At 37.6% G+C, this 27,088-nt stretch overlaps 1 pseudogene; it reads right to left on the bottom strand.

Moving 5' to 3' along the window:
* Nucleotides 1–139: 139 nt before the first annotated feature.
* LOC100589872 lies at nucleotides 140–22,614 on the bottom strand (annotated as a pseudogene).
* Nucleotides 22,615–27,088: the final 4,474 nt, after the last annotated feature.

Here is a 27,088-nt window from a genome sequence, read left to right as displayed (position 1 = left end):
ACTCCTGGTGTGGCTGCTGTACCCCGTGAAGTATCCTAGACCCCTTAGGCAGTGCTCATGGCCCAGTGAAGCCCTGGCTACTCAGCCCCTCTGGGCTCTGGGAGTTGGGTAGCTGCTCAGTCTACATAGGACCAGTCCTCTAGGTAAGTGGGCTCAGTCCAGCTTCCTGTCCGTTCCCATAAGCTTCCTCTGATGAGGTCACAGAAGACTTCAAGGAAGAGCTGCTTCTTTCTTCCATCCCCTGCCTTGCCATCCCCTGCTGCTGCTGTCCAGCCCTGTCACCAAAGGGAGCTAAGTGGAGAAGACCTGCACATAAAAAGTCCCCCCAATAGGGTTAAACAAACCAATTATTTCATTTAATTTTTTATGTTTTAATCAATGTGTATATGAGGGTCTCCAATATGTAATGATTCTCCTTAGACCCCAATCTGTGAAGAAATGTTTTTCCCCAGTGACGGTCATTTCATCTTAAACTTCAGGATCAGCCTTTCCCTAGGCTTTAGGACTGATTTTGACCCTAATCAGAAGGAAGTATAAGAAGTCTTTTTCATTATGAGCTGAGTGATTCACTATCTAATGAAACTCCTTGCTTATTTTTTGATCATGTGCCCCAGTTCTAACAGGGCTTCCACCATTCTCCTGGAACCAACTTTCCATATTGTACCAGCCCTAATAGTGACTCTGTGCCATGTATTGATCCTCCTTTCTGATTTTAAGTCCATATAAATCTGGGCCTTCACTTTGCTCCAGTCTTTCCTTTTCCTCAGGGACTGATTCCCAGATCCCTCCCTGACTTGAGTAGGAGTCTGCTCCCAGATACCTTAATCACATACTTGCCCGCTTACTAGGAAATCCTGCTTATCTCCTACAGGAGCTACATTTTGCATGATATTTGCTTGAAATGCCATCTATTTCTTATTGTATATTTCAAAATACATTTATTGGTGCAACATTTATTGAGCATCTTCGCTAGACTTTTAATTGTGAACAAAACCCAGTCCCTGTCTTCAAAGAGCTTATAGTCTACAGAAGGAGAGAGACAAATAGGAAATATGAGGAGTAGATAACTGAAAAACATTATTTAACTTGCCAATTTTATCTGCACAGGAATCCTGTGAGGGAGACATTATTATCTCCACTTTAATAGAAGTAGAAAGTGAGACTCAAGTGAAGTCGGTTGGTCTGGGTCACATAGAAAGAGGCAGAGTTAGGTTTAAAACTTTGCTGTCCTAAGCCTAAAGAGGCAGAGTGAGGTTTAAAACTTTGCTGTCCTAAGCCTAACCCTATGCAATGACGAGTCTAAGTATAGTTTGTCAATATACACAAAAACAATCTGCTGAATTTTGATTGGAATTAAATTGAATTTGTAGGAAGTTAATATCTTTGCACGATTTTTGTCTTTAATTCATTAACATAGTTTGCCCTTCTATCTTAGTCTTTTGGTCAATGGGTTTTCTTTAATTTCTCCACGTTTTGTAGTTTTCTCTGTGTCTTGTGTATTTTTCACTTTTAGGTATTTGGTGTTTTTTGATATTTTTGCTATTTTAAAAGTATTCATTTTTAATTGTTTTTCTGTTATGTAGAAAAAATCCCCTTCTTCGTATAATTCTCCTACATCTAGCAGCCTTGCTAAATTTACTTATATTTTCTAATCTCTTATCTGTAGATTTTTCTATGTATACAATCTAGTGTTAAATGAATAAAGACAGCCCTCTATTTTTGAATACTCACTTCTTTATTTTTCTTGTACTACTATTCTTACGTCATTTAATTATCTGAATAAATAATGAATAATTAGGATGTCATAGGACATACTTTTCTCTGACTAATTTCTCAAGTTTCTGTTTTCTTTACTAGATTAAAACTGAGACTTGTTCAGCAATGACCCTTAACTGCTTTACACTCTGCTGTCAGCCAGAGTTAAGAGTGGGTGCCAACAGAGTTGCTAAGAGTTAAATCTGTGTAGCTTTTGGAGAGCTTCCCTCTATGATTAATTTATGAGTAAGGGTTTCATTCTTTTCTCTGTAGCTCACAGAAGTCATGTCTTGTTAGTATTGCCTTGTATTTATTTCTTTTTGCACAAACAACACCTTAAAAATGACAGAGAGAGAGAGAGAGAGAGAGAGAGAGACTGAGTTTGTTAAAAAGCTTTTCCAAGCCTTATTTCCCTATTTTGCAGCCAGCACCACCACAATGCCTTGAGAACCTCTCTAGTGTCCCTTCACTATTGTGAGCCTTATGGTGTCACTGTAGTAACTAGAAATTAAGTCATAATTAGCTTTGGATAAATGAAATCCTTGCTTTATTCCTATGGTGAAGAGGCCAGCAGTTATTCCTATGTGGGAGAGGCTCAAAGTAGCACCCAGCTCCCAATTCAGAGAGCCATACTATTACTAATCTTAGTAAATACTTTACTTGAGCTTGTCTTTGGCTGGGTACCAAATGCTGATACTCCACCCCAAATGATAATCCTGATATTCACCCTTTAAGTTTTTATTGTATTTTATTAGTGGAGCAATTGTGGAGAGGCCTAAGATTAAGATTCTTACACAATATACATTGTATACTTCAGATTTTTAGATTTATTATATTAGACATATATTCACCCAAATAACTTCTTGACTTCGTGACTGGTATTTATTGCCCATTAAATATGGAAAAATGCACATAAACATCAACACTTATTTCTATGAGGAAGAGGGTAAGGTTATAGATAGAAAACCGGGGCTCGTAACTGAGAATCAAAATTTAGGTTTTCTAACAAGCACAAAGCTTTCTCAAGTATATCATTTTTCACCTAGTACACTAATATGATTGCATAGTTTTGAGCAAAAAAATTGAGGTATATGGCTTAATAGTTCTATTTATCTGTCTATTTGGTAGACATTATCTGCATTTAGTAGACTTATAGTCTCAAGCCATGTGCTCATGTGTATAAGAAATAGAATTTTTAAAAATCTCAACTTAATTTTAAACCTTGCTTCACCTTTAGCAAAATTATATATATATATGTATAAATTGAGTCCATTCAAAATAAACTCATTTTCTCTAGGCCAATTTCCATCAGTTCAGGATTTGTCCTCCTTACTCCCTCCCTCTCTTTTCTTCCTGAGATTCCATTTAAGTTCTAGGGGCTTGCATAGTTTTGTGTGTCAGCATAAAGGAGGTCACAAATCTTGGGCTGCTGTTTCTATGAGGGCATCTGCCCTGGCTCTGTACCATCTGGTCTTTGGGGATAGTCAGCATTCTGTCCCAGCATCTGCTGAGATTTCTATGAATATATCTAGACAAATGGCTTGTTTTACTTCTTTCTCCTCTTCTCTTTCTCCTAACTTCCATGTCCTTTTCTCAGGTGTGTGGAGAGGATACAGGTGGTATCTCATGTCTCTCTGAAGTCCTGGGAAACACAGTCAGGTTGCTTATCCCTCTCTGCCCCTAACAGCTCCCACAGCCTTTTTCCCTCTACACCCGCTGCCACTAAAGTGTGTTGAATGTTTGTGAGTCTGTCTGCCATATTCCAAAATCCCAGGTAGGGGTGTGGATAAGTTTCCTCTTTTCTTGGTCCCCCAAACTTATCATCTGCTTTCTCCCTACACTCTCTACCAATGTGGGATCTAACCCCAGAGCTCAGGACCTGTCTTAGACACCTTAGCCAGTAGCAAATGATTTTCCTGCTTCTCCATGTCTTCTCTTCCCACAGCCAGGAGAATCCTAACCTATTTTGTGAATGTCAAAACCCATTTTGAATCTGGAAAAAAAATCTTCAAGTATTATTTTAAAACTTTTTGTCTTGTTCACAGACTAATATTTTCAAAAATAAAAAGCTAGGAATTGGATGTTTGAGCCTGGTAATGACGGTAGCAGGAATTGATGTCCACTTCATATCTATAAGCTCAAGTGGGGTTCAGGAGAAGGTCATGAAATCAAATGGGATTTGTATGTGTGAAACACGTTAATACCTCACATTTGTCTGAATATCAAATCATCTATCCATCCATCCATCCATTCATCCATCCTTTGAATATTCCAGAAAAAAATGTTGATGCTGTTTGACTTCAGCATGTCAGGGCAGAGTATTAAAAAATCAAGACAAGTTAAAAGTTCCAGAACTTACAGTAGCAGTAGTAGACAAAGTAATGGCCCCTGAACATAGACATGCCCTGAAACCTGAGATGATGTTAGGTTACATGGCAAAGGGGAATGAAGGTTGCAGATGAAATTGAATTCGCTAATTAGCTGGCTTTAATGTGGGTAAGATTATCCTGGGTTATCCAGGTAGCCCCAATATAATTACAAGTGTTCTTGTAAGTGCAAGAGGGAGGCAAGAGAGATATAAAGTTGCTTTGCTGCTGGCTTATGAGATGGGAGGAAGGAGCTGTGAGCCCAGGAATGCATGTATCCATTAGAAACTGGAAAAGGAAAGGAAAAGCCTTCTTCCCTGGAGCATCCAGAAGGAATGCAGCCCTGCTGACACCTTGGTTTTAGTCCAGTGAGGCCCACTTTTGATTTCTAACCTGCAAAACTGTAAGATAATACACTGTGATTATTTTAAGCCAATAAGTTTTTGGTGATTTGTCACAGCAATGATAAAAAACTAATACAGTAGCTGTGACTATATAGTCATAAATAACTTATTAGACAAAGTAACTTAAAACTTGGCTAACAGGGCAGACACAACTGATTTTAATAAACACTTTGGCGCCACCTGGTGGTTGAAATCTTAGAGTGAGTGACAGCTGAAATGACATCTCTCCAAAGCAGAAGTAAAATGCTCCAAGCATGACACTAAGCTTATTGTTTTTGGTTAAATGATTAAAAATAAAAGGTGGAAGGATTTATTTGGGTCACCAGATAATACAATGAAGAAAGAAGCTCAACTTGTAAACATTCAGGAATAAAGTATTTTATGGCAAGGACACATGACAGAAAACATGAAGCCAACAAGACCTGCTTAGGAATCATCATTTGCCAGTGATAGGTGGCTTGGGAGAACTTCCACTCCACCCAAACCTTACCTCACAAAGTCTGAAATCTCCATTCTCTCCATATGAGTTAAGGACAATTACATTTTCTCAGCTGCTATATAAAGTATGATGCAAACGTAGCATTATTTTAACCAAAAAGCACCCCTAATCCTCTCCTATACAGAATTCTGGATCTGTTCGCGCACCCATGGCCATTCAAAAGTGCAAGATATCTTGCACCCATTACAATGGCTGCTGTGGAAGGAAAATAAAATCTCGGGACCCCGAACTCTCCGTGCCAAAGGGAAGAATTAAGTTTGGGAACTGAATGGTGCAAAACTGCCTCTTGTTTTGTTTCCAAATAGATAGCTGCGGAGATGCAAGGCAACTTACCTCCCCAGGGGACCTCCCTCACAATTTACTTACAATGAAATTCCTTGTGGGCTCCAAGATTTTTACTCTCAAACAGAAATTCTGTTGAATTTCACCCTGACAATGTAAATCAACAGCTTATATTCATAGGTAAGGGACAAGGACGAGATTGGAAGTCATCCTTCTGCTTGCCTGAGACAAATGCATATTTGACTGCTTCTTCTACTCTATGTTTACTTTATCTCATGTAGAAATGCAGATTCACTGAGAAGGCCACACAAATGTGTAGTTGACTGTTTCTCCAGCCCCTCTTTTCACATGTAAAATGTGAATTCAGCGAACAGTGATCACAGCCTCAAAAGAATGCAAACGATTACCACTTTTATCTACTGTCCTTTTTCTTTCCTCTTTCCTCTACTGCCTGCTCTTTCCCCTTTAAATACTGAAGTCTCCAAACCTTCTTTGGCAAAAGTATGCGCTGCAGATCCAACTGTGGCTAGTGTCTATTTTTCCCTTGTGCATCCTCAACCTTGGCAAAATAAACCTCGAAATTGATCTAGACTTGCCTCAGTCATTTTTCCTTGATTTTACACCACTATAAAGCAAAACATAAAATAACAAGTGTTGACAAGAATACAGAGAAGTTAGAACCCTTGCGCATTGTTGGTGGGATTGTAAAATGGTGTAATTGCTGTGGAAAACAGTATGGGAATTCTTCAGTAAACTAAAAATAGGACATAGAACTACTATACAATCCAGCCATCCAACTTCTGGGTATATATCTGAAAAAATTGAAAGTGGGGTCTCATACCAATTCTCTTTACAACTGGCAAGAGGTAGAAGCAACACACACGTATGGAATATTTTATATATATATGCATATATAAATACGGAATATTATTCAATCCTAAAAGCAAGGAAAACCTGTCACATGCTGCAACATAGATGAAAATTGAGAAAATTACCCTAAGTAAATTGAGCCAATCACAAAACACAAATACTACATAATATCACTTACATGAGGTTTAGAAAGTAGTTAGATTCATAGAATGGTGGTTACCAGAGAAGGGGGGAAAAGGGAATTGTTTAATGGATATATAGTTCCAGCACTAAAAGATGAAAAAGTTGTGGAGATCTCTTTCAAAATAATGTAAGTATGCTTAACACTACTGAACTATACACTTAAACATCGTTAAGATAATAAATTTTATAATATGTGTTTATTGACATAATAAAATAAAATGCAAGGTAGTGGAGCATGCACAGGACAGAATGAAGAATGGTGAATCCTCTCTTCTAATGACCATATAGGCCTCTGGCTGAGGCGCCACGAACGTCCCCATCCACTGAACAGGCAGGTTGAAGGCTGTGGCATTTGAACAGGGTCAACATCTGTGAGCCTTCTTCAGATGGTCTCAAGAGCTGCCTCTCTTTTGCAATTTTTATATGGCACAACTACTAAAGCACAGCTTTACCCTTCCATCTTCTAACCTGATTTTCTGCTATTCATTGAAAACGTTCAATTCTCCCATCAGCCATGAGTCACTTCCTCCTGGTATAAAGATGTGTTCACATTATCCCCAGATCTTCCCATCATAATTTTTCAGAACATGTATAACTTTGTAAAGCCTCTGAATATAAAACCTGAACTTCATCACACAACCTATTTTTAAGGAAACTTGATCGTACTTGAGCCAACTTAATTCTTTTAGGCCTTTTACCAGCCTGCAATCTTCCTTATGTTGATGCTCTAGAAAGATATTAAGCAGAGGTAGAGTTTGTGCATGAAATAAGACACTACAGGTTTGAATTCTGATTCCACCATTTGCCTGCTGTGTGGCCTTGGATTCCCCAAATTAGTTTAAGAACTGCCTGGTTGGTCCTTTGGATTCAGCCCTTACCCTCTTACAGTTTAATTCCCAATACAATCGCCTAAGTGATGTCATAAAATTGATCCACATTTTGCCTTATGTTTGTGTTTGTGAAGTTGTGTTTAAAGAAATTCTTCCGTACCCCCAGCCTGGAAAGATGTTTCCCTAGATTGAGGTATTTATTTATTCCATCTGCGAATGTGGCTTTCAATGGGAGGGATGTTTAGCAGGGTCTGGAGACATTTTGATTGCAAAAATTTGGGTCATGGGTGGGGCTACTGCGCAGGGCAAAGAAAGAACAAGAATGTGCATTGTCAAGTAAACAAAAAACAAAAACAAGGAGCAGAGTTGTATATAGCATAGAATATTTTGCATAAGAAAGAAAAAAGCTAGAGTAAACACATATGTACTTGTTTATTAAAAATATATCCACAGGAAGAATAAAGCAGAAAGTGGTAAATGTGGTTACCATTAGGAGCAGGGCAAAGTGGGGGTGAGGCATAGGTTGTACTGAACACACATGCTTATTAGTTTCCTATAGCGCTATAAAAAATTGTCACAAATTTAGTAGCTTAAAGCAACACACATTTATTATATTACAGTTCTGGAGGTCGAAAGTTCAAAATGGGTCTCCCTGGGCTAAAATCCAAGTGTCAGCAGGGCTATGTCAGCGGGGCTGTGTTCCTTTCTGGAGCTTCTAGGGCAGCATACACTTGCTTGCCTTGTCCGGCTTCCAGAGGCAGCCCACATGTCTTGGCACTGCTCTGCCATCTTCAAAGCCAGCAAGGATGCAATGAGTCCTTCTCACACTGAGTCCTTCTCACACTGAGTCATTTTGACCTCCTTTTCTGTAGGCAATCTTCCTCTACCTCACTCTTCTGAGTACCTTTTCTACTTTTTTTTTTTTTTTTCCAGACAGAGTCTTGCTCTGTCGCCCAGGCTGGAGTGCAGTGGCATGATCTCGGCTCACGGCAACCTCCACCTCCCGGATTCAAGTAATTCTCCTGCCTTAGCCTCTCGGGTAGCTGGGACTACAGGCACGCACTGCCATGCCTGGCTAATTTTTATATTTTTAGTAGAGACGAGGTTTCACCATATTGGCCAGGCTGGTCTTGAACCCCTGACCTCGTGATCTGCCTGCCTCGGCCTCCCAAAGTGCTGGGATTACAGGAGTGAGCCACCATGCCAGCCTCTACTTTCAAGGATTCTTATAATGACACTGGGCCCACCCAGATAATAAAAGATGACTTCTGCATGTCAAAATCCTTAATCACATCTACAAACTCTCTTTTCCAGGTAAGGTAACGTAGTCACAGATTCTGGGGAGTAAGATATGGACATCTTGGGGGCTGGGGCAAGGTTTGGTCACTTTTCTTCTTTCCACAGCATGGAAATGATATTACAATGTTTTTACATTTTAACCATGTAAAATGAACACATCAAGAAGAAACTAAACATGAAAATTATATATTTCAACAACATTTTAGGCTGAGTGTGGTGGCTCACGCCTGTAATCCCAGCACATTGGGAGGCCAAGGTGGGTGGATCACAAGGTCAGGAGATTGAGACCATCCTGGCTAACACGGTGAAACCCCGTCTCTACTAAAAATACAAAAAAAAAAAAAAAAATTAGCTGGGCATGGTGGCAGGCACCTGTAGTCCCAGCTACTTGGGAGGCTGAGGCAGGAGAATGGTGTGAACCTGGGAGGCGGAGCTTGCAGTGAGCCGATATAGTGCCACTGCACTCCAGCCTGGGCGATAGAGCGAGACTCCATCTCAAAAAAAAAAAAAAAAAAAAACACATTTTGTATGATTCTATGCACTTAGTCCTCAATACAACATATGAGGCAGTGCTGTTATGTACAGGAAGCTAAAGGCCTTTGCTATTTCATAATTTGTCTAAATAGTAAAGCCAGTTGGTAGCAGAATTATGATTCAAACTCAGTTTGTTATAACTCTGGAATATTTCCCAAAGTCACTTTAAACTCACTAGCATTGAAACACCTAAGTGGTCTTCTTTCCATTACTTCACGGCTGCCCACAGTCAGCTGTCATGGCCACCCAAGTCAAGTCTTTCCTTCACTGTGATCTGTTGTGTATATTAATAATAGTAAAATCTGTACTGACAAACTGTTATGAAATGTCCTTTTCAAATTCTTTTAGAAGCTCCTTGCAGCTAGGAAAAATTAATGAGTTGAGATGTAAAATTTCCCATAGCTGTGATCTAGTACCCAAGGGTCAGGGCTGGCTTTGCAGAGGATCAGCTTTGGTAACAGGTAGAAAGCCAGAGTCATTGAACATAGATGCTGGTGGTGAGCAGCAGTGATGGTGGGAGTCTGTGGAAGTTCTCTTCCATTTGCTTCTATTTTCTCAGAGAAATAGAAGATCATTGGCTGAGAATAAGAATGGGGGAGGAAGTGTGGAATTTCAGAGGGGAAGAGAATGTGTGGAATAGTCACTTTGGAAAGTAGGGTATCTTATGACTGCTGGGCAGCATAAAGAGGCCACTTGATTTAGTGGTCACAAATTTAAAGAGATTGTAGGCAGAGGAGGTGCTGATTTGGATTTAACCAAGTTTGTGGTTTGCCAAGGAAGTGGGAGCAAATGAGAGAGGATAAGGGCATAAAGGGTGCATGCAAAGGTTGACTATGGAGTTTCAGCTGTGTAAAGAGGGGAGTGAAACTATCAAGGAACTAAGGAACAGTGAACAGTAAAGGGATTTAAGAATTGATGAATATTGGTTGTCAGTGTGGTGGAAAGACAGTTGGCATAAGGCATTAGAGGGAGTGAGCTGCAGTTGGGAGGCAGCTGGCAGAGAGTGGGATGTACACACCTGAGGCTGTGAAGGGTACGCAGCTCTGTAAAGGATGGTAATGAGGAGGTCTTAGAGTATGACCACGGGGGTAGTCCAGGCGTTAAAAGTCTCAGTTACACGTATATTGAAATGACTAAGGATTAGCACCAAAATAGTATGAAGTGACGGTGAACCAAGAGTTCCCATGGAAAACAAGGAGGCAGAGGCAGAACTTGGGGGCAGCAGACGACAGTTACAGTGACATTCAGAACTGAAGGAGAGAGAACAGCCCAAAAGCAGCAATGGAGATTGTGGGCAGGCAAGGAGGACGCTTAGTCCTTTCCAGGTCTGGGGGAAGATCAGCCACTGCTAGAGCGGGCTGCAGGGAATGTAATGTTGGATTTAGCCAAGTTTGTGGTTTGCCAAGGAAGTGGGAGCAAACGAGAGAGGGTTAAGGGCAAAAGGGTACATGCAAAGGATTAACTATGGAGTTTCAGCTGCATAAGGAGGGGAGTGAAACCACCAAGAAGGGCGGGAGCAGTGGACAGCAACGAGATTTAAGAATCAATGAATCATGGGTGTCAGTGGGGTGGAAAGACCCCTGAGGACCTGATTTCTGTTTGAAGAACAAGAAAGTGAGAGAACATTCAGAGAAGAGATGACAATAAGGGGGATTTGTCCTCTGTGATTTGCTAGGAATCCAAATAGCACAATGGAAGGATCTCAGAATTGGGGGAAAGGTGGAAGAGATGGACGGAATGGGGATGAGCAGACCCTCACAATGTGGGAGATTAGGGGTGGCCTTGCAGTTTGGGGCTTTTGAGGTGGTTTTCCTAAACGGGAATAAAGTGAATAATGTGGATCCAAAGGAGAGGGTAGGGTGAGGCTCTGACCAGAGGGGGCCAGAGAGGGTGAGTTTCTAGAGCCCCCACTTTACACTGATGCTGGCGGTAGGTAGGGTTGTAGACCAACGGGAGGTGTGTTCTTAGACCAAGTATACTAGTTCCCTCTTCCTCTGTGGGGCAGTGGGGTTTACCCCAAGGGTGTTTGTTTCCCTTGACCCCATTATTGATGTCTTGGGAGATCTCTGGAGAAGCAGGTCGGTTGCACCTGTCTTTATTCAGAATGATGGGGGTTGAAGGCATCATCTTGTTTCCACAACAGAAAAGTATGAAATTGAAATAGCAACACTACAGAAAACAGTTGAGTTCCCTTAGAAAGGGCAAACCAAACTGATGGCATCTGCAGAAAAAGACAAACATTTGCATTACTGTCATAGGAAGCATTCAGAGGCACTGAGGATAATAGAATCGTGAGTTCTTTCAGTAAATTGATACTCATTGCCTATCTACTACGTGCCTAACACTGTTCAGGGTGCCACAAGACATGCAACAAGGCAGTGAAATACAGTGTGTGTCCTTCAAGCAGACTCAGTTAAAAAACTGTGGAAAGTATTAGATATAAAGCCAGTGCTGTCCCAAGGAACACAGGCTATGGTGGAAGCTGTTGAAATCTATCTTCTGTTGATCTAGAATTTGATTTTCATAAAGCATTAGCAAATCAAAAGCCAAAAACAAAACCGCAAACACAGAGATTGATTTGTTTCCTTGCATTGTTTTCTTGTAGGCACCTTGGATTTTTTAATTTATTACTTTTTAAACACAGATTACATATATGCTGCAACCAGAAATGCCAGCATCCCATGATGGAAATTTTCTTTGCATTCTTGAGAGGACTATATTGAGAACTGAGTATCTATATTTTATATTTCATTTTATTGATAATTGGAAATAGCTGAGAAGTGATAGATCAAGGATTTGAATTCATTGATTCTAAAGCCCATATGACCATATGATTTCACCTTTTATGCGCTCTTTTTCTTTCCATCTCGGTCTCACCCTGTCCTGCCTTCTCTCTTGGTACCAGTTATACTGCTGAATCACTATCAGTGGTAGGGACTCATGTGGGTGGGTCATCCAGAAATGATTGTCCTATTTTAAGAACAAATTAAGTTGCCTCAGTTGGTGGTGTCTAACTCTTCAACTTAAAAGAGAGAAAATATTAATAGGAATCAACTCTGCTGATTTAACAGGTCAAGCTGGTCTCTGGTGTCCATGGGGACACTTCAGGAGAAGCCGATTAACACTGAGATGTGTGGAAACAGGATCAATAATTTTCAGTAACTGAGGAAGATTACCAGAAGCCAAGGTGGCCTTTAACAGAGACTGTGCAGCTCTGAGCCCAGGACTGTTGAGCACTTGGCAGGCAATGGAGAAAGTCTAATTGTGGCTGACGATGAGTCATTTTACACTATTGTCACACCTCCTTTCTCCACGTTCCATTTTAGGAACAGTATAACTTTCCCAGCCAGAAATTGTCTAATTTAAACCCTGACTCTTACCTGTGTGAATCAAAATGACTCAGAAAGTGCAAATAAAATACCCCTGAGGAGTCAGTGGTTGTTTCATTTTTCTCATAGCTTCTCTTCTCAGAATTGAGGCCTGTATCTTCCATGTGTATAGAAGAAACAGAAGGGCCAGAGGATTGAATCTGGGGGGCAGGAAAAGAAGAAGAAGTCTCACAGGACTAGAAGTTAGAGCATTTTTCCTGACATGAGGATATAGGGTAGATTTATGGCCAAAGTCTTAACTATATGAAAAATAGAGTAGTAATTTTTTTAAAAGGAGAGAGAACTGCTGCTTTTTAAATACAATTAAAACATGGATAAACAAAAAAGAGGGTGCATATATGTGTGTTTGCCTATATATATATAAACATGCATAGACACACATGTATACATATACATTTTAGTCCTGTATCTTCAGATTCTCTCCCCCATTCATTCTTATGCCTTTTAAGAAATAATCATGGCATAGACTCTAACAAGAAGACTTAATTCACAAAAGCATGGGACATTGGCCTATGAAATGAAGAAAAATTAGCACTGAATATTTAGACAATTCACACAGCATCAAAGATATTGGTTAGAAAAATAAAAATTACTCACCATCTAGAGGATAACCTCATCATACATTTTGTTATATTTTCTATTAATTGTCATTTTATTCTTATCCAGGCATTAAAAAATGCAGTTGAGGATGTACTCCATGTATAAATTGAAAATATTTCATACATAATTTACATGCTGCATAATTTATGCAGCCACACCCTTATCAGTGGATAGTTATGCTATTTTCATTTTTTGTTATTATAAATAGTACCAGGATGAGCATTGTGCAAGTTAATCATCATTTGTTTGTAATTGAGCCCTAGAAGTGGTACGACTGGGTCAAATGATGAACACATTTTCAGTCTATTGACAAATGTTGCAATTTTTTCCAAGGAACTTACCACTAGCTGGGCAGAATGCCACATCATCCACTATGGAATTTGAGTGGAATTAGTGTTGAAAGATGTATTGTTGCTGTAAAAAGTTACCACAAACTTAGTAGCTTCAATCAACACAAATGTATTATCTTACACTTTCGATGTCAGAAGTCCTAAAATCAAGATGCTAGCAGGGCTGCATTCCTTCTGGATTCTTTAGGGGAAAATTGTTTCCTTGTTTTTTCCAGTATCTGGAAACTACTTGCATTCCTTGGCTGGTGGTCCCTTCACTCATCTGCAAAGTCAGCAGTATAGCATCTTCAAATCTCTTTCTTGCTCTTTAATCTCTCCTTCCATCAGCACATCTTCTTGTCCTTCTAACCTGCCTGTCTCTATCTTTTAAAGAGCCTTGTAATTACATTGGTTTTACCTGGATAATTCAGGATACACTTCCCATCTCAATGTCCTTAATCTAATGACATCTACAAAGTCTCTTTTGCCATGTAAGGTAATACATTTACAGGATCTGAGAATTAGGAAATGGACATATTTGGGAAGCCATTTTCCAGCTGACTATAATAGAAAAAACATAATTTGACTCTGTATCCTATCTTCATGACTTGCTAGTTCAGAAAAGTTTCATCAGTATTTTTTTTATGGTTGAAGAAATAAAGCAGATGGAAATATGTTTATTGACCAGGTGCTGAGGAAACCGAGGCCCAGTGAGGTCATGAAACTTCTCCAAAGTCAAGTGGCTGAAAGGTGACAGGTCTGTCTGACTTCCAAGTTCATTATCTTTTTTGTTGTTTATTTGTTTTTGGTTATATTATTTTCTATTTAAAAGCTAATGCTATCAATACCTACAAGGTATAACAAGTCTCTGACTTTAAAAAGTCAGCTGCTAATTCTATAATGTCATTATTGTTATAGAAGTAGCCTGTATTCGTGTCAGTAATGTTGTGAGAGGGAGTCCAGGCATGCTGCTTTCCTGCAAGGCCTCAGTGACACCATAAGTGGCTGCTAGACTCTCCCTATATATATTTCAGCACATTTATCTTTATAAATCATATAGCTTTCAAGATTTATTTACATTTAAACTTCTAGAAGAAATCTGTATTAGATTTTTGAAATCAGATTTTAATGGGCTTCATGTGTCAGGAACAGCAGTGTTTTGTAATCTCTTTTCTTCTTTTTTTTTTAATTGTACTTTAAGTTCTAGGCTACATGTGCACAACATGCAGGTTTGTTACATATGTATACATGTGGCATGTTGGTGTGCTGCACCCGTTAACTCATCATTTACATTAGGTATATCTCCTAATGCTATCCTTCCCTTCTCCCCCGACCCCACGACAGGCCCTGGTGTGTGGTGTTCCCTACTCTGTATCCAAGTGTTCTCATTGTTCATTTCCCACCTATGAGTGAGAACATGCAGTGTTTGGTTTTCTGTCCTTCCAATAGTTTCCTCAGAATGATGGTTTCTAGCTTCATCCATGTCCCTACAAAGGACATGAACTCATCCTTTTTTATGGCTGCATAGTATTCCATGGTGTATATGTGCCACATTTTCTTAATCCAGTGTATCATTGATGGACATTTGGCTTGGTTGCAAGTCTTTGCTATGTGAATAGTGCCACAATAAACATATGTCTGCATGTGTCTTTATAGCAGAACGATTTATAATCCTTTGGGTATCATACCATTAGCTATCTCTGTGAAAGTATGAGTCCATGTCTGTATGCACTCGATGGAGCATCCTTTTAGAAAACCTCACAGAGATTTTAATAAGGTCAGTCAACCTATTCCTATCACCTCAGAGCATCAAAGACAAAAATTAGTACCCAGCCATGACTTTAAGTAAGTATGTTTCAGAGAAAATACATGAATAAAGATCACTAGTGCTTTGAATGAGGTGAAATGATTAGTTTTTATATTTGATTCTGTAGATCTGTGAATTGGGCAATGCTTGCTAAAACTAATTCATACTATTTATATTAACCTCATTATTCCACGCTCTGTTAACTCTTTGGCATATGATTCCCAGTTCCATCAGTCTACCTGTGATGACTGGTTATTCACTGAGCTCTGACCTGACGCTCACCTCTGTGCCTAACTCCAGACCTCAGTGGCCGTGATAAATAAGAGATATGCTGGCCTGCTGGCCCACAGGCCCCTGTGCTTACACTCTCCCAGTACAGGAGGCCAGTGGCTAGACAATGCTCTCCATAGCTTTCAAGTAGGCCTCCTACTTTCATGAATTAAAAAAAAAAAAATCAATGAATCTGAGAGGAGGCACTAGCCATTGGGTTGAGAATAACCATGTTCATTAACTTGCAGGACATTTTGGTCATTACATATGAAGATACAAGCCATCCCAGCAACCTAGATAAGAAGAAATGAAATTAAGAATGATTGATTGAGAAACATAGCTAACAGGTTATATTATCGGATCTTGACAATGAAGAAGGTAAAAAATGTAATATTTTTAAACCTATTTTTAATTGCTTTCCTTCATAAATGACTGTGCTATTCCACAAAGGATTTGAGACTGCTTAAAGGAAGAAGACAATAAAAAAGATTAAGACTAGAACAAATACTGGTAAAACAGTAAGGTCAGACAGAGGGAAATTTAGAGAACTGAGGAATCTACGTTCTTCCCCATCCTGTAGTTTTGAGGAGCAAACCCACTGTGGAGAAGAAAAGTGCTCTGTGGTTCTTGCTACAGAGACCCTCTTCCAGCGTGTTTAATGGGAGTGTAGTGCTGTGTGGAAGAGTTTACAGGTAATTCACTTTACCCTCCCTAGCAAGCCAATTTAGTCTTTACTGCTTAAATAAATATAGCTTTTTGAGGTCTTCCTGCTTATTATCCTTTTTACTTCTAATATTGAACTTTTTGATTACTGCAAGTGATTTTTTTTTTTAGTGTCCAATTAAGAGTTTAGACTACTAGGGACTTTTAGAGCACAGTTCTTCTGAATCAGCCAACTGGTGGACAATATTCACACATTCTTAGTCTTTCCGAAACAAGTACTGAACGTGCAAATATAAAGCAAAGTGCCAGTTTCTATAATGGCTTGTTTTCTATCTTATTTCTACACGTATTGAACCCAAATAACCTGAATGGTTCATTTTTTTTTCCTCCTAAAAGTAGCTTCTATTTTATTTTATTTTAAAAAAAGAAAAAGTAAAAGAAAAGAAATCCCTTTTGAATATCCACTAATTGTCCTGGAAATTAAGAAAAAATATATTTTATCTATTTATGAATCATGATTGTTAATTTGATAACGGTGTTCTTTACAAAGTAAATCCCATTATTATATTCCTGTGGTAGAAATTTCTGGGTTTTGTGGGTAAATACTGCAATACAGAATTCCCACCATTGTGAATAAAAAATTAAGTTGAGTCTTAAAAATGGTCTCATTGGAAGTTTCAAATTACATTTTTACTCATCAAGCTATAGTGTCTATTTTTTTGTTATTCAGAAATACTACTAGAGTAAGACCTCATTTTTCTAAACTAATAAAAATCATGTTTAAAAATAGTCTTTAACCATTTTATTGACAATAATATCTAAAATAACCTAAGGTCCTTTCACATAATATTTATTTATTTATTTAGAGATGGAGTTTCGCTCTTGTTGTCTAGGCTGAACTGCAATGGAGCGATCTCAGCTCATCACAACCTCTGCCTCCCGGGTTCAAGCAATTCTCCTGCTTCAGCCTCCTGAGTAGCTGAGAATACAGGCATGCACCACCACACCTGGCTAATTTTGTATTTTTAGTAGACATGGGGTTTCTCCATGTTGGTCAGCCTGGTCTCCAAATCCTGACCTCAGGTGATCCTACCCGCTTGGCCTCCCAAAGTGCTGAGCCACAGCGCCCAGCCTATTTATTTTTAAAATATATATGGTTAACACATGTATAGGTCTCTATATTATTGAGTGCTATGATTTTATGCAATATTTATTTCTTATATGTAGCTTTACATTTGTCACACTTGACATTTCAACCACTGTATAGGATAAATCCAGCTGACATATTTTTGTTTGCTTGAGTGTTATATTGACATTGGTGATTACACTTTGAGTAATTTCAGTTCTTTGAAAATTATTAAAACTAGCTTTAGGGACCAGCATATGATAAATTTTGATAAATGTTCCATGTGCACGTGAAAATATGTATATTATGTAGTTGTAGAGTACCGTGTTTTATAAATGTCAATTAAGTCACGTCAATCATTCTTGCTGTTGAAATCTTCTATATTAGTACAATCCAATAGAAATATAATGCTAACGACATATGTAATTCTTATTTTAAAATTTTCTAGTAGCTCACATTATAAAGTAAAAAAGGTAAAATTAATTTGTCATATATTTAACAAAATACATCCAAAACATTTTCATTTCAAAGTGTGATTAGTATAAAATCATTAATGAAATTTTTTCATATTTAGCCTTCAATATTTGATACATAATTTATATATACAGCACATCTCAATGCAGATACTAATTTTTTTTTTTGAGGTGGAATTTTGCTCTTGTACCCAGGCTGGAGTGCAATGGCAGGTACTAACTTTTGACCTGTGTTTAGATCTCATAAAATTTACTGTTGAAAAAGTAGATTCACAGACTCACATATCCAGGTTGCTCCAACCAGTCTTAAATGTTTTTAGTACCCGAATCAAGTGGCAAAAATGTCGTTTAAAAAATTCACATCCACATTGAGAAAATAGATTTATCTGTTTTAGAAAACTTGATTTGACTTTGAAGGGAAAGCACATAATTTTCAAAAGTTGGCCGGGAGCGGTGGCTCAGGTGTGTAATCCCAGCGCTTTTGGAGGCCGAGGCAGGTGGATCACGAGGTTAGGAGATAGAGACCATTCTGGCTAGCACAGTGAAACCCCATCTCTACTAAAAATACAAAAAATTGGTCAGGCGTGGTAGCAGGTGCCTGTAGTCACAGCTACTTGGGAGGCTGAGGCAGGAGAACCAGTTGAACCTGGGAGGCAGAGGTTGCAGTGAGTGGAGATTGCGCCACTGCACTCCAGTCGGGAGGACAGAGTGAGACTCTGTCTCAAAAAACAAAAATATCATCCATACAAGTTAAGTAAATTTACTAAATTTTTTTACATTGTATCATAAAATAGAATTTATTGTAATAGAATCCTGTAAAATATATGAATTACCATTTCACAAAGTAGAAATAAAGTCTGGTCAAAGAACTTATGCTTTAAATAATTAAAAACAAAACTGAAGGACAAGACAGGGTATTCTTGTTCTAAAGGGTATTCATAAAATAAAAATAAGTACAAAAATAACTCATAATAGTAGCTACACGAACTACCATATACAAGTTAATATCAGTTTCAAAGGGGTATTACGAAAAGTGAAAGCAATTTAAAATTTATCAATATCAAGAAAGCCTTACCTAAATTTCCTGTAGTGTTTGTTACCAATTTATGTATTTTCAATTACAACTAAAATCTTCCGTATATTGATTCATGTTATGAAAATGTATAAAAATCATCATTATTGATTTGTAGTATAAAAAATTCATTGTCAGTATAAATTTGCACACTTGTCTAGGCAGGTTACAATAGCTTTTTCTGTCCTTGGAACTTGAAAATTTAGCTCCTTCATATGCAGTGTGATACCAGTCAGTAAACACAAATCAAACTACTTTTTTTTTCCCTTTGATTATTGAATATTTGATAGGCATTCCTTTGGTTTCAAAAATTTCTAGAATTGAACTTAACATTGCAATAAATGTCTGTAAAACTTTTCCACAACTCAATCAACAACAATTGGCAAAGACCACAAGACAATTACATTCATTGTCTTTTATTTCTTTTAATTGTTCCACAAATTGATGATTCATAACATTTATATTTACGTACTGAAGAATTTTACAGTATGCATGACACTCTTCATAGAGACTGTTTCAGAAAGATGAGCACAAATATTTTCAATAAGTATCACATATTGGAATGAAGTAAGGGGAAAACTTGAGTCTGTGGTTTCAGATTCTAGTAAACCTAGAGTTTTGATTGAAAATAACCGAAGCACCATCTGTTGTGATAGAAACCATTTTTTTTGCGTCTAGTTGAAATTCTTTGGCAGATGTGAAAGATTGAAGAATATCCATGCCAAAAGTTCAAATTTTTAGGTTGCAAATGTACACCATTTTTTTTTTTTTGTAAATTGGAACATCCAAGACACCGTATATTCCAAATATGAATTGGGCAGGGTCTGTTATGTGGTATGACTCAAGTAAAGCTAAAGAAAATTACTTGCAATTTTTCAAATTTTCAGTCAATTAATCTTTGATTTTTTAGAAAAATTTCATAACCTATGATCAATGGTTTAGTGGCTCAACAAAGATATTTACAAGATTATCGAATATAAAATATCTTTTTTTACCTTCCTCAGAACTTTCTAGAAAAATTTTTATTTCTAAAATTAGAATTTACTTTCTCATATCTCTATCTGAAAATGGTTTTCTATTTTATGCAAAATTCAAGCTGTTTTATAGATGGACTAAGTTATAAGGCTGGATCATATTATATATTGTTTAACTTTTTAAAATTGGACATTCAATCCTGATTCCAGGAGAACAGTGTTGCCAGTTTTTCTTTGACTACTGAGGGTGAACTTCTTACATAGAGATAAAGATGTATAAATATTCTTCACTTCAATCCTTAAAAATATTTTTACACAACAAACAAACAGCTTTTTTTGCTTTGCTTTGTCATAGAAAAGTAAAACTGCCATTCATTGTACAATTTGCAGCATTCTTTTGTTCAGTCTTCTTAAAAAGTTGTTCCATTAGCTTTGGGATGCCAAGGCAGGTGGATCACGAGGTCAGGAGCTCAACACCAGCCTGGCCAAGGTGGTGAAACCCTGTCCCTACTAAAAACACAAAAAGTACCCGGGCGTGGTGGCAGGTGCCTGTAATCCCAGCTACTCGGGAGGCCGAGACAGAGAATTGTTTGAACGTAGGAGGCGGAGGTTGCAGTGAGCTGAGATCACACCACTGCACTCCAGCCTGGTCCACAGAGCGAGACTCCGTCTCAAAAAACAAAAAAAAGGTATTGTATTGGTTATAGTACCAATTTTCGCATCTCTACTCATTTCTGCATCTTTCTTGTTATGCCAGAGTCAGATTGGAAAGTAAGTCATGATATACGGGATTAAATAACCTCATCTGATGAGAATTTATGGTTTGTGGGGCATGACTCCCCAGACCCCTTAGATAGGAATCTGAGCAAGATTAAAAAAAAAAAAAAAAGAATTAGAGCTTAGTCCTCAATAATGAAAGTGAAATGAAGCCCTACCAAAAGAATAAAATTGTGGTTAACAATAAAATTTTACAGTGCTTCAGTTTAAAAAATGTAAACTAAATTAATTAAAATTATATACGAAATAAAAAATTCTATTATCCATTTGCATTAGCCACATTTTAAGTGCTTAATAGTGAGTCCCATTTGCCTAGTGGCTTTCATATTGAACGACACAGTATACCCTCATTAATTTTTTGCTTTGTTTTATTAAAAATAGAAAGATATGTTAAGATTTCCTACTATGATTTGGAAACTATTCCTCTTTTTAATCCTATCAACTTTATATATTTGAAGCTATGTTAGTGGGCATGGACATTTCAAGAATTGTTTTATCTTCCTGGTGTGTTGCCTTTTCTTGTTTTTTTTTTTTTTTTTTTTTTTTTTTTTTTAAGGCAAAGTCTCGCTCTGCCGCCCAAGCTGGAGTTTGGTGGCGTGATCTCCTCTCACTGCAACCTCCACCTCCCGGGTTCAAGTGATTGTCCAGCTAATTTTTGTATTTTTAGTACAGACAGGGTTTAGCCATGTTGGCAAGGCTGGTCTCGAACTCCTGGCCTCAAGGGAACCCCCCCCCCCCGCCAACCTTGGCCTCCTAAAGTCCTGGGATTATAGGCATGAGCCACCATGCCAGGTCAGTGTACTGCCTTTTTAGCATTCCAAAATGTCCCTCTTAATATCTAGTAGTAGTCTTATGTCTACTTTGACTCATATTAAAATAACTATATCAGTTTTCTTTTGGTTTTGTTTCCATTATATACCAAGGTATGTTGTACATTTTTAACAATCTAGGAATAAGAAGCACTGAAATGTGGTGTTTGCCACCTTCCATGATGTAGCCACTCTTACCAGGACTGATTTCAAGCTTCTAGCATGACATTAATTGGCTCACAATATTTCCAAAAATGTGATCACTGATGCTCATGAGCTAGCGTGAGTCGGCTTCAACACCTCACTGATCATATACCTTTTTCCATCAACCTCTATGTGTCCTTATATTTAAGGTGGTGGTGGTGGGGGCTTTTGAAAGAAGCATATGATTTTTTTTCCCCAGTCTTACAGTGTTTCTCATTTAATTATAATACGATACCTTTTACATTTAATGTCATCATTGAAATATTTGGGTTTACACTTATTTTGCTATTTGTTTTATATCTGTCTCATCTACTTTATAATAAAAAATGAATCAATTTTATTATATAATTTAGCCCTTCAATGATCTTAGTTATATACCTTCTTTTATCATTTCTTAGAGATTAAAATATTCATCTTTGACTTATTACAGTTCACCCTGAGATTAAAATACTCATCCTTGACTTATTACAGTTCACCGTAAGTCACTATTTCTGCCACTTCCTGAACAATGTTAGTACCTTGGGATGCTTTAACTTCATTTACCTCCCTTTTGCCCTTTTTTGGTTGCCCTTTTTATCATATCTTAATATTCTATATATTTCATTTTGTTATTTTTATTTTTTTTGCAGCAGTTGCCAGCATTTAACAAACCTCCCTCCATGTGGCTTCACACCACCAGCCCCACTCCAACACCCTTTAATCCTCTCCTGAGTTCTTCTTCTGAAGAATTTGGCCTTCACAATGACAGGATGCTTTGGGAGCTTTCCCTTTCCCAGAACTTTGTAGTAATCTACCACATCAATGATGGGAGAGCCCCAGTCTTGTTTTTAGCAGCATTCACCTGTGTCTGCTCACTGACCAAAGTCCACAATGTATTGTGATTGGCAGTTGAGCAGGAGCTCTGGTTCTTCTCTAAGTGGTAATCCTCATACCAACTTTCCAAAGTAGCCAGGGTGATATTTATCAAAGTTTATCCCGTGGTGATGCATGCCACCAGCATTCTACTGCCTCCTGAGTGCTTCTGGTGCTTGCTGATGAGGCTGTGGCTGTGGCTCATGTGGCCCCAAAGTTTCTGGGTCTTTCTCATTCTGGATGGCATGTCAGCAACTGAGACAACATAGAGAGACTCTATATATTTTTAAGTCCAGTAGGCATTTTTATTATTGTTTTATAAGATAAAATTTATTTAGCTTTAACCCCATATTTACCTTTTCCATTGCTCTTTACTCTTCAATGTCTGTGCCTTTCTCTGTAGTTATATTCCTTCTTAAAGAATGCCTTTCAGTATTTATATTTATGCAATTCTGCTGGCAATAAACTATTGTTGTTATTACTTAAAAAAACCCTTTGTTTTCATTTATAAGTATATTTTTATTTCATATAGAATTTTAGGTTAGCAAGTATTTTATTTCATCACTTTGAAGGCAAACTTTTCTTTACTTTGTAGCTTTCATTATTTCTGTTGAGACAACACCTGTCATTATCACTTTCTTGCTGCTTTGAAAGTAAGGTGTCTTTTTTTTTCCCCTCTGTCTGCTTTAAAGATTTTCTCCTTGTCTTTGGTTTTCCTACAATATGCCTAGAAATTGATTTCTTTGACATTATTGGAGTTCATAATGATTCTTGAGTTTGTGGTTTGATATATTTCATTATTTTTGAAAATTTTGGTCATTATCTCTTCAAATATTGCTTTTGCCCCTTTTCTCTCTTGTCCCTTTCTGGGACCACAAATATATGTGTTAATCTTAGACCTGGATACATTTTACATATTGAAATTACATGTCACTAATTTTCTCTTCAGCTGTGTCTAATTTGCTCTTTAACTTATTTATTGTTTTTTTTTTAGTTATTGTATTTTTCAGTTTTAGGATTTCTATTTCCATTTTATACTTCTTCTTATTAACTCTAGTTGTCTGGTGAAATTCTTTATCTTGTTGTTAAATTTTGAACATGTAAATCATAGTTTATTTTAAATGCCCTGTTTATTAACTTCAATATCTGCATCCCTATGAGTCTATTTTTATCATCTGTTCTATATCTTGTTCTTTTCTCTTGATACATAGGCCTGGTAAGTTTTGATTGAATATCAGACATCATGTATGAAATAATGTACATGCTCTGGATGATTATATTCCTCCAGAGAAGAACAGATTACCTTAATTCAACCAGGGCTTAATTGATTTCTATGCTTGACATCTGTCTGTTTGAAGACCTGATCTATTTCCACTCTACCTTAATTTTTAGGGTGCAGTTCTTCAAGAAGTCTTAGGTAGCTTATACAGTATCCCTTCAAATAAGCAGACACAACTCTATGTGTTCTCTGCTCAGCACAGTGAGATTGCTAATAGCCTTGCTTAGATTTTTAGCCCCTTAACAGGTACTTATCGTTGACCCTGAGTACCAAGTTCACTTTTGCAAACTTCCTTTCTGGACAAGGTCTTGAACTTTCAAGTCCTAACTGTGTTGGCAGCCCTAAACTCCAGGTATGTCTTTATAGCTGCTAAGACTGCAGAAAATTCTACTCAAATTTTCTCCAACTCTCCAGTTTTTGCTCAGCTTCTAAACATTCCTGTCCACTTTACTTACGAATTAGCAAATGCATTGAATGGGAAAACATTGAAAAATGTCAGAATCACTTCTGAGTTTTCTTTCCATGATCTTAGCCTCTCAAACCTGTCACTTTGGTACCATTTTGATAGCGCCATTTAAATTGTTTTTCTGTATTTTACAAACTTTTAAAGTTACTCTCAGTGGGAGAATTGGTTCTTATTATAACTGAAAGCAGTAGCCTTTCTGAGCCATAGAAATGGGCATTTATTATGCATTTATTCCCCTTTATTACATAAAGAAAATGTGTATTTGTTGTAGTAAACATAGAAGACCCAAAAATATTAAAAGAAATAATACATCTTCCAGAGATAATTATTTTAAGATTGAAATATGCTATGGACTGAATGTGTCTGCAAAATTCATATGTGGAAGCACCAACCCACAATGGGATTGTATTTAGAGATGAGCCTTTGGGAGATAATTAGGTAATGAGGGGAGGGCCCTTCATGATGGGATTAATGCCCTTATAAGAAGAGACACCACAGAACTTGCTGTCTCTACCTCTGCAACATGTTAAGACATGGTGAAAAGGCAGCCATCTGCCAGCCAGGAAGAGGGCCTGATCATGGTGGCAACCTGATCTCTGACTTCCAGCTGACTAAAACTGGATATATGAGGTTGACTAAATATATACATTGGTGTCTAAAACTATATATATAATATATATATATTCAAAATTTATTATATATAAATTGTACAAAATTATTATATGTAAACATCTAATACAATATTTAATAAAGAATATACATTATAATATATTACATATTAATAGATAATCATATCTTACATTCTAATATATATCAGCACATATATAAATATATAATATATAGTGTTTATATACATAACTGTGTGTGTGTGTATATATATAGGATATATATACTATATACTATCATCTTCATACTAACGTCTTTACTTTTATATATGTTCAAAAATTTCTAGACTAAAAAAGTATATGTGCAAATATATATCTAAATTGTTTATATTTAGACATATATCTAAAATATCTGCATATCTGAACATATATTCAGTCATTATATGTTGTATACATATTTTGTTTTTCACTAAGTGAAATCTTATATATAATTTTTATTATCTGATTCATTTAAATTTAGCAATAAAATAAAAAAACAAACCTTTTCTTATGTCATTAAATATTATTCTACTACATATTTTAATGTTATGGATGAACCCAGTTAGATTTCTAACATTTTATGATTTAAAGTAATGCTATGATGAACACACATATGCATAGTATTTTGTATATTTTTGATATGGTTTGGCTGCATCCCCACCCAAATCTCATCTTGAATTCCCACATATTATGGGAGGGACACAGTGGGAGGTAATTGAATCACGTGGGCAGGTCTTTCCTGTGCTATTCTCATGATAGTGAATAAGTCTCATGTGATCTGATGGTTTTAAAAAGGAGAGTTTCCCTGCACAAGCCCTCTTCTCTAGTCTGCTGCCATGTGAGATGTGCCTTTCACCTTCCACCATGATTGTGAGGCCTCCCCAGCCACGTGGAACTGAGTCCAATAAACCTCTTTCTTTTCTAAGTTGCCCAGTCTCGGGTATGTTTTTACCAGCAGCCTGAAAATGAACTAATACAATTTTATATTGTTCCCTCATGATAGGTTCTTAGACATGGAGTTTACTAAGATAGGTAAACAATTTAGATCTATATTTGAACTTACACATTTTTTACCCTAGAAATTTTTGAACATATGTAAAGTAAAGATGATAGTATAAAGAGCCTCCAAGTACCTAGAACCCATTGTCATAATTTAAGCAAATTTTGAGACGGGAGTTTCACTGTGTTGCCCAGGCTGGTCTTGAGCTTCTGGCCTGAAGCAATCCTCCCACCTCAACCTCCCAAGTAGCTGGGATTACAAGTGCAAGCCACTGTGCCCAGCCATTTCAGCAAGATTTTTAAAATGTGATTGGACCTCTAATTTCAATAATGAATAAACAATTCATTCCTATTTGTTAGGGAACTCACTAGATATTAGGGCTTTTTTCCACCCCAAGTATTTGCCTACGATTTCCTACAATCGTCAATGCACAATAGCCACAAACTTCTAGAAGTCCAGTTTATATCTGCATTACAGAAAGCCTTGAACAGCTGAGGGGCTAAATTTACATTGCTACATCAGGAACTCTAGAACATCATAGCAGGACCTCAGGTATGTTGTTTTTCTTTGGGTCCCCCAGAAAGTTTGGGAGAAGGGGAAATATACAAATGGGACTTGGGCTGAAGGTCAAGTTCTTGGAAATTAGGAAGAGTAAGGCCCCATATATACAGGGCAAGGGAAGAATTGTGCTTCTGGAAGAGTAGGGTTTCATTCTTGACTGGGGATTAGTCAAGGGATACGTATCTCTTTTTGAAGATTGGCTTAGGGTTCATAGAAGAAGGCTGGGAAATGTGACTTCGAAGATTTTCAGACTCAGATTCCATAGGACTTGGGAACTGTCCTGAAATGGAAGAGAGATAAGCTTCAGAGTGAAGGGCTGCTTTTTGAGGCCAAAATTACTTAGACCCTGAGTGATTTAAAACTCGCTGAAAGAGCTACATCACCTGAGGGAACATTTGTTGCATGGAGAGTGAAAGACAGTGAGACCGTCGGGGGTAACAAATGTGTCACTCATCAATGTCACAGACTGAAAGAGAGCAGGAAGAGGAGTTGGAAATGGTCAACAGTATTGGAGCAGATGAGTGTGGATGCAGACACTGGAAAAAGACACCAAAGGACCTGAGGTAAAAGGCAGCATCGGTGGGGGATGTGGGAGTGGCGTGTCAGGGTAGCTGTGTTCATGAAACTTACAGCTGAGTACTTGGGGGTGGGGTGGGGGAGAAACATGGCTCAAGCCCCTTACCGCTTAGTTTATAGCCTAGGTTCTTGATTTTTTTCTGACAAACAGCATAGCCTAAAAGAATAATTTTATTTTTGTTGTTACCCATTTTA

The sequence above is a fragment of the Nomascus leucogenys genome, chromosome 22a (assembly GCF_006542625.1).
Source record: "Nomascus leucogenys isolate Asia chromosome 22a, Asia_NLE_v1, whole genome shotgun sequence".
Lineage (NCBI taxonomy): Eukaryota > Metazoa > Chordata > Mammalia > Primates > Hylobatidae > Nomascus > Nomascus leucogenys.
This window is presented reverse-complemented; position numbering and strand designations above follow the sequence as displayed.